At 41.6% G+C, this 10,500-nt stretch overlaps 1 pseudogene; it reads left to right on the top strand.

Annotated features, from left to right (window-relative positions):
• The first annotated feature begins 6,274 nt into the window (after positions 1-6,274).
• The window catches only part of LOC105732147 (cyclin-dependent kinase 9-like), a 100,234-nt pseudogene continuing 96,008 nt past the window's right edge, over positions 6,275-10,500 (top strand).

Here is a 10,500-nt window from a genome sequence, read left to right as displayed (position 1 = left end):
GGTCAATTCTGCTGTTGAAACTTGTGCATGCTTCACGAAGTTCTCGTGTTGTGTTTTTCAGCTCCATCAATTCGCTCATATTCCTCTCTAAGTTGTCCATTCTCATTAACATTTCGTCAAGTCTTTTTTCAAGGTTCTTAGTTTCTTTGCATTGGGTTAGAACATGTTCTTTTAGCTCACGGAAGTTTCTTATTATCCACTTTCTGAAAGCTGATTCTGTCATTTCATCACACTCATTCTCCATCCAGTCTTGTTCCCTTGCTGGTGAGGAGTTGTGCTCCCTTGTAGGAGGAGAGGTGTTCTGGTTTTGGGTGTTTTCATCCTTTTTGCACTGGTTTCTTCCCATCTTTGTGGATTTATCCACCTATCGACTTTGTAGTTGCTGTCTTTCTGATTTTGGTAATTTTAAGACTGCAGTAGCTGAACTCATAAACCCCCTTTTCTTCCCCCTAGGTGTTCTGTCCCAGGGAATTAGGGCGTTATGATTTTCCGCTGTTGCAATCGTTTTCCCTGCCCACAAGGTGGCAGCCTAGTCACACTCAGCCTGCAGAGGCTTCGTTGAGCTGCTGTGGGCTCCGCCCGGCTTCCGTGTGAGCTTCCCTGCAGTCCTGTTTATGTGGGTGTAGTTAGAACTGCTTCCGCTATGCTGACCCGCCCCTGTAGTGACGGAGTCTCTATAGTGGCGGGTTGTCTTGGTTATGGCAAATTGTCCTGGGAACTGCAGGGTGTTTCCCGGTGGGTGACGCCCCTCCTCCACAGAGCTGGACCGTCCCGGGTTCAGCCGTGTTTCCGGAGGCTTCCTCTCTGCCCGGGAATCTCTTGGGTTGACTCCCTGCCTCAGCTCCCCTTGCTGGCCCAGAGGGGATCCGGTCTCGCTCACTCTGCACAAGGGGCCGCTGCTCCCTGCCTCAGGTGCAGGCAGAGCAGCCACACCAGTCCAACCAGCAGCGCTGGCAACCTGTGGAGCTTCTCCACCTGTGAATCTCCTGGTCTGTCGGCAGTAAAAATCTGCTGCCCTGTGAGCCACTGCATCAGCCAAAGCAGCGGCTCTGAGATTCGTGGCGCGCCCTTGCCCGGGAGTGTCCTGGCTTGAATCCCTGCTTCAGCTCCCCTTGCTGGCTCAGAGGGGATTCAGTCTCTCTCGCTCTGTACGTGGATCCGCCGCCCCCCGCCTGAGGGCGTAGGCCGAGTGGCGCGCCGCTCAAACCAGCGGCACTGGTGACCCGTGCGGCTCCTCCTCCTGTGAATGCCCTGGTCTGTGGGCAGTAAAAATCCATCTGGAAATGCGGCGTCCACTCACCCTCTGCGCCTTCTTTCGGAGCTGCGATCCTGACTTCCTCCTAATCGGCCATCTTGAAAACTGGTGCTCCAAGAGTTTCTATTTTTTAATATTTGTTATTTGATTCCTCACCTGCATGTAGTCTTCAACATTTTGCCAAAACTTCTTTTAAAAAGTCAACGTCACCCAATTTCCAAATGTAGTAACTGTCTTTGAGTCTTTATTTGTGTCACCTCAATGTTGCTGCAACTCCATTCTCTTTAAATATTTATTTTTCTGGGTTGCACTGGCTAGAGTTCTCTGCTAGGTCTCTCGATATATAACTTCTCAGGTAACAAATTCCTTCCCTCATTGTTCAAATATAGTTGATCTCTGTCTTATCTGGCCCTCACATCATCTCCTTTCCAAATTCATGGCAACAACTAACGCCTATTTTTTGTTCAACCACAAATCTGTGTACGCAGTTCCAATCAAAGTGAGTCATATTCTCATATTCTCATCTTCATGGTGTCATCCCTCAGCTTCTATGTAGGATAGCAAATTCGAGATGTCCCTGATGGAGCTAGCTATATATGCTTCTTATAATCACCTACATTGCCATGTTACAAGTTCAAACAGTTCTATTAAAAAAAAAAACTTCAAGTGTCCCAGTGTATATAAATACAATGTGTATGAAATTGGATTCCCACTTTTTCTATCTACAAAATACATTTTATCAACATTAGGGATTTATTGCTTTCTCTATTGAAATTTAACTTTAAAAATTTACTGTTTTATCCTTAGAAACTAACACAGTGACAAAAAAAAAAAAAAAAAAACAAATACTTCATGTTCTCCTTTGTATTTGGGAGCTAAATAATGAGAGCACATGAACTGAAAAAGGGGAAAACAGATACTGGGGCCTCCTTGAGGATGGAGGTTGGGGGAGGAGGAGGTCAAGGGAAAAAAAAAAAAAAACTATTGGATACTAAGCCTTGTACCTGGGTGACAAAATAATGTCTACACCTGAGTCACAAGTTTATCTATATAACAAAGCTGCACATGCACCCCTGAACTTAATATAAAAGTTAAAATATTTTTCTAAAGAAGCTCACCGCAGTGTTTATATAGCCCTAGAAACATGATTGTCTTGAAACTCATAAGTTGTTCTCTCTAAGCTGTTCTAAAAGAATCATGACAGTAACCACTACTAATTATACTGCTGAATTCTTTCCGGATGTTACTTGAGACTAAATGACTTAATCTTGGGAAAATGTTTGCGTGACATAAATGCAAGCCAAAAAAAAAATGTCAGGTTAGAAATTAGAAATTTGTCCATGAGGAGATCTCTAATGGAAGATTTAATTTTGTATATGCTTTCCTTTCCTTGGAAGGGGAAATGCAATGTAACTGGTGTGAACATTTCCCTTTATGCTTTTTTATTTTCCTTTATACTCAAATGTCATTTTTATCTACATCAATTCTGATCTAAGGAGTAGCAAACAGATTATACCCCTTGGAAATGTATTTAGTTCACATTTCTTGAATCTGAAAGCTCATCTGCTTCTAGTCGTAGCTATAATAACAACTGAGAACTAGACCAGTCATAACAGCAGACACATGTTAATAGCTGTCTCTGCATATTTGGATGCTGCACCAAATTGATTTTCACTTTGATAACATAAATTTTGTTTGACCTTTAATGGATTTGGTCTGATTTTGACATATCTTGGCTTCTGCTGTCACTATGGTAAAACTTGAGAGATCTTTATTAGCCAATAGACACACTGTGTTTTCCTAGTATAAACATTTCTTCCATTTAAAAAAAAAATACTCCAATTTTTAAAATATTGTCTTCTTCATGGTAGGTAGAGTGCCTTCCTTTATTTTCCCAGCCTTGCAGCCGATTTCATAGTCCTCACACCCAAGGGATTTTCTACCAGGGAATCTGGAGAGCCAAAACATCATCTCTTTGTTCTCCAGGGAAGAGTTTCAGTATTTTTAGATAAAGAGATTTGAGATAGAGTCCTTAAAAACAATGTATACCTCCTTCAGCCATCATTTATCTAACTACTTCAGAAAAAGTAACTTATTTAGCTCTCTGCTGACCCTGCTGTATGCTCCAGGATTTTGTAGCATTCTATTGAAAACTCAGAAACTTAATCTCATTTCTGTATAATGATATTTACAAACCAGCGTTCACTATGGAAAGTCCATGCTCATCCATGAACATCAGATTGCTAAGAGTGTCATGGCCATTGTCTCTAAATCAGTTCATTCCAGCTTCAAAAGTTATAATATGTAGTATATGAGTCCTTAATCATAACTTCATGAGAATTCTTATCAGTTTGGAAAATTTTCAAATATTACCAATATAAATTGTTCTATAACACTAGGATATAAGAAATATGACTTAAAATGAGGAAAGGGTTTAAATCAAAGAAATATTTCTAATCCTCTACTCTCTGACTAAAAGAACATATAATGCTAGTTATTTGGGAGAATCCTTTCCCTTACTTTGTTTAAAAAAAGGCGTATGAATTTAAAGATGCCCTTTCTCATAAAGCCCACACTATTCTTTCTCCCTACAAAGGACTAAATGAGCAGGTGGTACCCTATTGAGAAGCTGTGTTTAGGAGTTCAAGTGGTACCTGCCTAATGGCAAAGGCAGCTATGGCCCAAGGCAGAGTTAAGAGTGAAGGGGAAGATGACTCGGTGTTGGGAACAGATTGCAACTTAGGGAAGCAAGGTGTGATAAAAATACAGAGAGTTTCTATGCCTGTAATTGTGGAAAATATCTGGAAGAAATTGAGCCCTGGGGTTTTTCTGTAGCCATTTCTGTAACAGAATCAGCAAAATATAATCTAAAACTGCTTAAACCAATAGCGTAATAAAACAGATTACCTTGAGAGATGTCACTCTTCACCAAAACTGCCAACTAGAAACCTGGAAAAAAATCTCATCCCAAAACCACCCAACAGTTTGACCTGATTTCTATATTGTCAGTACTTTATGTGTGATGCTCTGAAGCAGTAACAATTTTTTAAAAATATAAATATTTACCTTGAAGTAAGCAAATATCTGAAAACTGTAAGTGATATTGTTCAAGGACACAATCCCCATTGAAAAATAAAAGTTTTATATTCCCTATTGGGCTGATATGAACTCTTTAGCTAAGACCTCAATTCCTGTTTATTAGAATCCTATATTGTAGAACTGCCAGGAGATGTCTGCAGTATCACCCTCAGTCTTTTGGGAACCTCATCAGTGAGGCTCATGTAAATAAACTTACGTGGGTATACCAGAACGCTCTGTCTCAAGGATACTTTATATTTTTGCATCATATGTTTCCTGGCATCTGATTTGAGGAGTCAAGATCCAGGCCAAAATTCCATATGTTCTTACCAGCCTAACCATAGGCAATTATAAGACTTTGCCCGACAGGCCTCAGGGTGTGGGGAAGCTGACCTCCTTACACCAGACTTATACATGGTCAGTATGTTACAGTTATCTGAAGGGAATTGCAATTTTAAGAACTCATATCCCCATGAGCCAGCCATGCTCAGATGCACATCCTCCAGATCCTGCATTCCTGCATTCCTCAGGTGACTCTGTTTAGAGGCATTTGTATCAGGAGGTGTGATGGTTTATATTGAGTGTCAACTTGATTGGATTGAAGGATGCAAAGTATTGTTCCTGGGTGTGTCTGTGAATATGTTGCCAAAGGAGATTAACATGTGTCAGTGGACCAGGAAAGGCAGACCCATCCTCAATCTGGGTGGGCGGCATCTAACCAGCTGCCAGTGGGGCCAGAATAAAAGCAGGCAGAAGAACATGGAAAGGCTAGACCGGCTTAGTCTTCCAGCCTACATCTTTCTCCTGTGCTGGATGCTTCCTGCTCTTGAAAATCAGACTCCAAGTTCTTTAGCTTTTACTCCTGGACCTTCAAGTACAGACTGAAGGGTGCACTGCTGGCTTCCCTACTTCTGAGATTTTGGGACTCAGACTGGCTACCTTAATCCTCAGGTTGAAGATGGTGTATTGTGAGACTTCCCCTTGCCATTGTGTGAGTCAAAATGCCCTAATAAACCCCCTTTTATACGTACATCTTTCCTATTAATTCTGTCCCTCTGGAGAGCCCTAATACAGGAGGCCTTAACTAAGACACTTTTCTTCCATTTAGTACTTCTTCACTCCTAACATTTCCCTCTCCTTTCTTCTAGCACTTTGAGTCGAAGCCTTTTGTTCAGATATCCTCAACATTGACAAGATCTCCCACCTGTGCCTATCCACCCAACCTTTACCTGTGCCTTTCTATAAAAACAAAATAGAGCATTAGAAAGTTGGTGCCTATTTTTGCCTCCTGCTGATACTGTCTCAGTAAGTTAAATTCTTAATTATTTCATTCAGTTTGGCTTGTCCTACTTGGCCACCTAGAAAGCGGGAAGGCTGGACAGTATGGTGAAGCACACAGGTCTTTTTCCCAGACACTGGTGAGGATTAACAAGGTAGCTGGGGAAAATTAACTGGAGGCAGGGTGTGGGAGGGGAATGTTCTGTCTCTTTATCCAGCTCATGGTTAACATATCCAATCAAGTTTTAATCTATACTAAGTTTGGCCAACTGCTCACAATATAATTATTATAGAATGTCTGAATTACACTTAAAAGATAAAAGATGTAAGTAGAATGTGTCTATACAAATACAAACTGCATTTCCTTTGTTGTATTCATATATTGTTTCTTGATAATTATCAGGCCACTCTCATTGAATATCTTTGATGAAACTCAGCCAGTCTTCATATTGTGGTTTATAAGGTATGAGCAGCTAAAAGGAGAGAATGTGCAGAATATCCTCCAATTGGCACGAGTGAGCTAGAGCAATTTTTCCTTCAGTGTTGTGGCTGACACACTTAAGCTGAGGCTGACAGATGGAACCCAGAGAAAGGTATTTGGAAAGAAACAGGAGAGAGAAGCACATTCTTCAGGGTTTCCATGTATTAGATAAAAAACAGCACATGGTTGGCTACTCAGAGGCCCCAATGCAGTTCTGCAAGTCATCGTATTCATCTGCAGAAGACCCTTTAACAATCCGGATTTTCAAAGACCGATGCATATTGTCAGGACAGGTGTGTACTTCCTAACACCAAGGAAGTATTATTCAAATAGACATTTCCCAAATTTAATAAGCATACGTAAACAAATTACATGAGACCTTACTAAAATGCAGATTCTGATTCAGTAGATAGGATTATGAAACTTTGTATTTCTAAGAAGCTCTCAGAAGTGATGTCACTGCTGCTGGTTTGTGCACCACACTTTGAGTAAGAAGTCAGTAGACTATAATGAAAAGGCACCCTGTGGACTCATGCACTGCACAACCTGCAAACGTATTTACAGGGGCCCAGCCATCTGCACTCGAGACACCAGAAACCACGTGACTTCTTATACTTTTATAAGTTTATTTTAACCACCAAAGGAAACAACAAAAACCCCAAAACCAAAATGTCTCCCACTCTCCCACCATGTTCTTCCTACCACTCTCCCCTTTCCAAAAAACAGCTCTTCGCTAGCCTGAATTACTATTTTTACTCAGTGGAGAAATCAAGAGATTTTTTTTTTTCTTAATTGTATGTGATAGTGAAACCATTTTCTCTTTGCACGGGACTTCAGTTCTACCATTTACTTAGTTGATGTAGTTGATCAAGAGGATTACTCACCATCACTGAAATAGGGTCAGGTGACTTTGCTCTGAATAAACATCTATTATTTTGAAGATTATTCAGTGTTTTTCACTCTGTTCTCTGTGGACAGTAAGAATCAGACATTTTTCCCTAACTGCTTCATATAAAGTAAAACTTTATGTAAAGCCTCTCATCAGTACACATGTCCTAAGGATTATAGCTCACACTTAATAGAAGACCACAAGTTACTTGTTGTCTTGCTTAGTTTGTATTGTGCTGCTGTAACAAAATACTATAAACTGGGTAGCTTGTAAACACAATAAAATTTTTTTCTCACAGTTCTGAATGCCGTGAAGTCCAAAATCAGGCAGACTTTGTATCTGGAGAAGAAATACTTTCTGACTCAAAGACAGTGGCTTTCTGGTATCTCCTCACACAATAGGAAGAGTGAGGGGTCTCTCTCAGGCCTCATTTATAAGAGCACTCATAAATCCCATTTATGAGGGGCTCTTCCCTCAACCTAATTTCCTCCCAAAGGTCCCACCTTAATACTATCATCTTGGGGGTATTTCAACATATAAATTTTGGAGGAAAACAAAATTTTAGTCTATAGCATTCACTTTATGACATGAAATTACACATATAATATGAAGGCTTTCTTCAAATCTTTTGGTGGTTACCTACACAGCTCTTCATTCTTGCCTGGCATAAAGCACAGTTTTTAGTGTTCAGCTCTAATTATCTACAACTGATAGCCATGGAAAGTGCAAGACATAAAATAGTTCCAAAGCTAGAGAGGATCGAATTTACATGAATCACAGAGCAGAAATGCCTTCAGCTATATTGGAGTAAGAAGAATCATAGGTACTCTCCAGCATTACACAATTAAAAACATGGACTATATATGTAAAATTGATTTGCATATAGTAGACAATAGGAGGAATAGGTCAGTCATCTTGGAATGAACAAAAGTAAGCCACATGAGCCCTAGAACTGCCCAGTAGTAGCAATAGAGTTGAGTATCTGAAGAGGTCAAAGATAAAAAATTTAAAAAATAAAGGACCAAAGAGAAGGTACCTGCACAGAGAGAACTCTGGAGATGTGGAACAGATTCTCCTTGTATTACCAGCTGAGTCCTGGTCAGCAAACTCCTGCAAGGAAACCATATCAGGCTGGAGAAAAGAAAAGAGGAGGCAGAATAACTACCAAGACTCATATAATATTGGCAATAGAACATATTTCCTAGAGCAAAAGAGACTGCAAGGAGCCTCAGGTGAAGTATGCAGGAAGTTATTGCCTGTGTAGTGGGGCCAAATTAATCTGAAGGTAACTTCAATCCTGCCTAAAACAGCTTCTAAATGAACCTCAGAAGAATCATACTATATTTAACTAATATGACTGTCTCTTATAACAAAGATGAAAATTATTTAAAGGAGTACAAAGAAAAATCTATCATAAGAATATATAATTTTCCAATAATTATCAGTCATTTAAAGAATCAGGAGTGCCGTTTTCCGAGAGATCCAAGATGGCCGCTTAGGAGGAACTCGGGAATGCAGCTCCGAGAGAAAGCACAGAGGGTGAGTGGACGCCGTATTTCCAGACTGATTTTTACTGCCCACAGACCAGGAGATTCACACGCAGAGAAGCCACACGGGTCGCCAGCGCTGCTGGCGCCGCTGGCTTGAACGGCGCAGCCGCTGGGCCGGCACCCTGAGGCAACGGCTCACTGTACAAAGTGAGAGAGTCTGAGTCCCCTATAAGCCAGCAAGGGGAGCTGAAACGGGGAGCCAGGCCAGCGCCACGAATCTCAGAGCCGCGGCTTTAGCCAACGCAGCGGCTCCGGAGGCAGATCAGATGAGACGGTGTCCCCTCTTACCCAGCAAGAAGACCTGAAACACAACTGAAACCGGGACAGTCCAGCTCTGTGGAGGAGGGGCGTTCTCCATAGGCACCCTGCTGTTCCCAGGGCAATCTAACAAGGCAATCCGCCACTACAGAGACTCCGTCACTACAGGGGCGGGCCAACATCGCGGAAGCAGTTCTAACTACACCCAGAAGTTCACACGGAAGCTGGGTGGAGCCCACAGCAGCTTAGCGAAGCCTCTGCAACCTGAGTGTGACTAGGCTGCCACCTTGTGGGCAGGGAAAACAGCAACCGCACAGGGGAACATCATAAAACCGTAACTCCCTGGGACAGAACACCTGGGGGGAAGAGCAGGGGGTTTATGAGTTCTGCCACAGCAGACTTAAAATTACCAAAATCAGAAAGACAACAACTACAAAGTCAACAGGTGGATAAATCCACAAAGATGGGAAGAAACCAGCGCAAAAAGGATGAAAACACCCAAAACCAGAACGCCTCTCCTCCTACAAGGGATCACAACTCCTCACCAGCAAGGGAACAAGACTGGATGGAGAATGAGTGTGATGAAATGACAGAATCAGCTTTCAGAAAGTGGATAATAAGAAACTTCCGTGAGCTAAAAGAACATGTTCTAACCCAATGCAAAGAAACTAAGAACCTTGAAAAAAGACTTGACGAAATGCTAACAAGAATGGACAACTTAGAGAGGAATATGAGCGAATTGATGGAGCTGAAAAACACAACACGAGAACTTCATGAAGCATGCACAAGTTTCAACAGCCGAATTGACCAAGCAGAAGAAAGGATATCAGAGGTCGAAGATCAACTCAATGAAATAAAACGAGAAGGCAAGATTAGAGAAAACAGGGTAAAAAGGAATGAACAAAGTCAACAAGAAATATGGGACTATGTGAAAAGACCTAATCTACGTTTGATAGGTGTACCTGAATGTGACGAAGAGAATGCATCCAAGCTGGAAAATACTCTTCAGGATATTATCCAGGAAAACTTCCCCAACCTAACAAGGCAGGCCAAGATTCAAGTCCAGGAAATACAGAGAACACCACAAAGATACTCCTCTAGAAGAGCAACCCCAAGACACATAATCATCAGATTCACCAGGGTTGAAATGAAGGAGAAAATACTAAGGGCAGCCAGAGAGAAAGGTCGGGTTACCCACAAAGGGAAGCCCATCAGACTTACAGCAGATCTCTCAGCAGAAACCCTACAGGCCAGAAGAGAGTGGGGGCCGATATTCAACATCCTTAAGGAAAAGAACTTTCAACCCAGAATTTCATATCCAGCCAAACTAAGCTTCATAAGTGAAGGAAAAATAAAATCCTTTGTGAACAAGCAAGAACTCAGAGAGTTCATCACCACCAGACCAGCTCTACAAGAGCTCCTGAAGGAGGCACTACACATAGAAAAGAACAACCAGCACCAGCCACTCCAAAAACACACGAAAAGGTAAAGAGCATCAACACAATGAAGAATCTGCATCAACCAAAGGGCAAAACAGCCACCTAGCACCAAAATGACAGGATCGAATTCACACATAACAATATTAACCCTAAATGTAAACGGACTAAATGCCCCAATCAAAAGACACAGACTGGCAAATTGGATAAAAAGCCAAAACCCATCAGTGTGCTGCATCCAGGAAACCCATCTCGCATGCAAGGATACACAAAGG

Source organism: Aotus nancymaae, unplaced genomic scaffold (genome assembly GCF_030222135.1).
Source record: "Aotus nancymaae isolate 86718 unplaced genomic scaffold, 86718_ANA_hifiasm-v0.15.2.pri h1tg000022l_1, whole genome shotgun sequence".
NCBI classification, from domain to species: domain Eukaryota; kingdom Metazoa; phylum Chordata; class Mammalia; order Primates; family Aotidae; genus Aotus; species Aotus nancymaae.
Note: the sequence above shows the minus strand (reverse complement) of the source record. Positions and strands in the feature narration are given on the sequence as shown.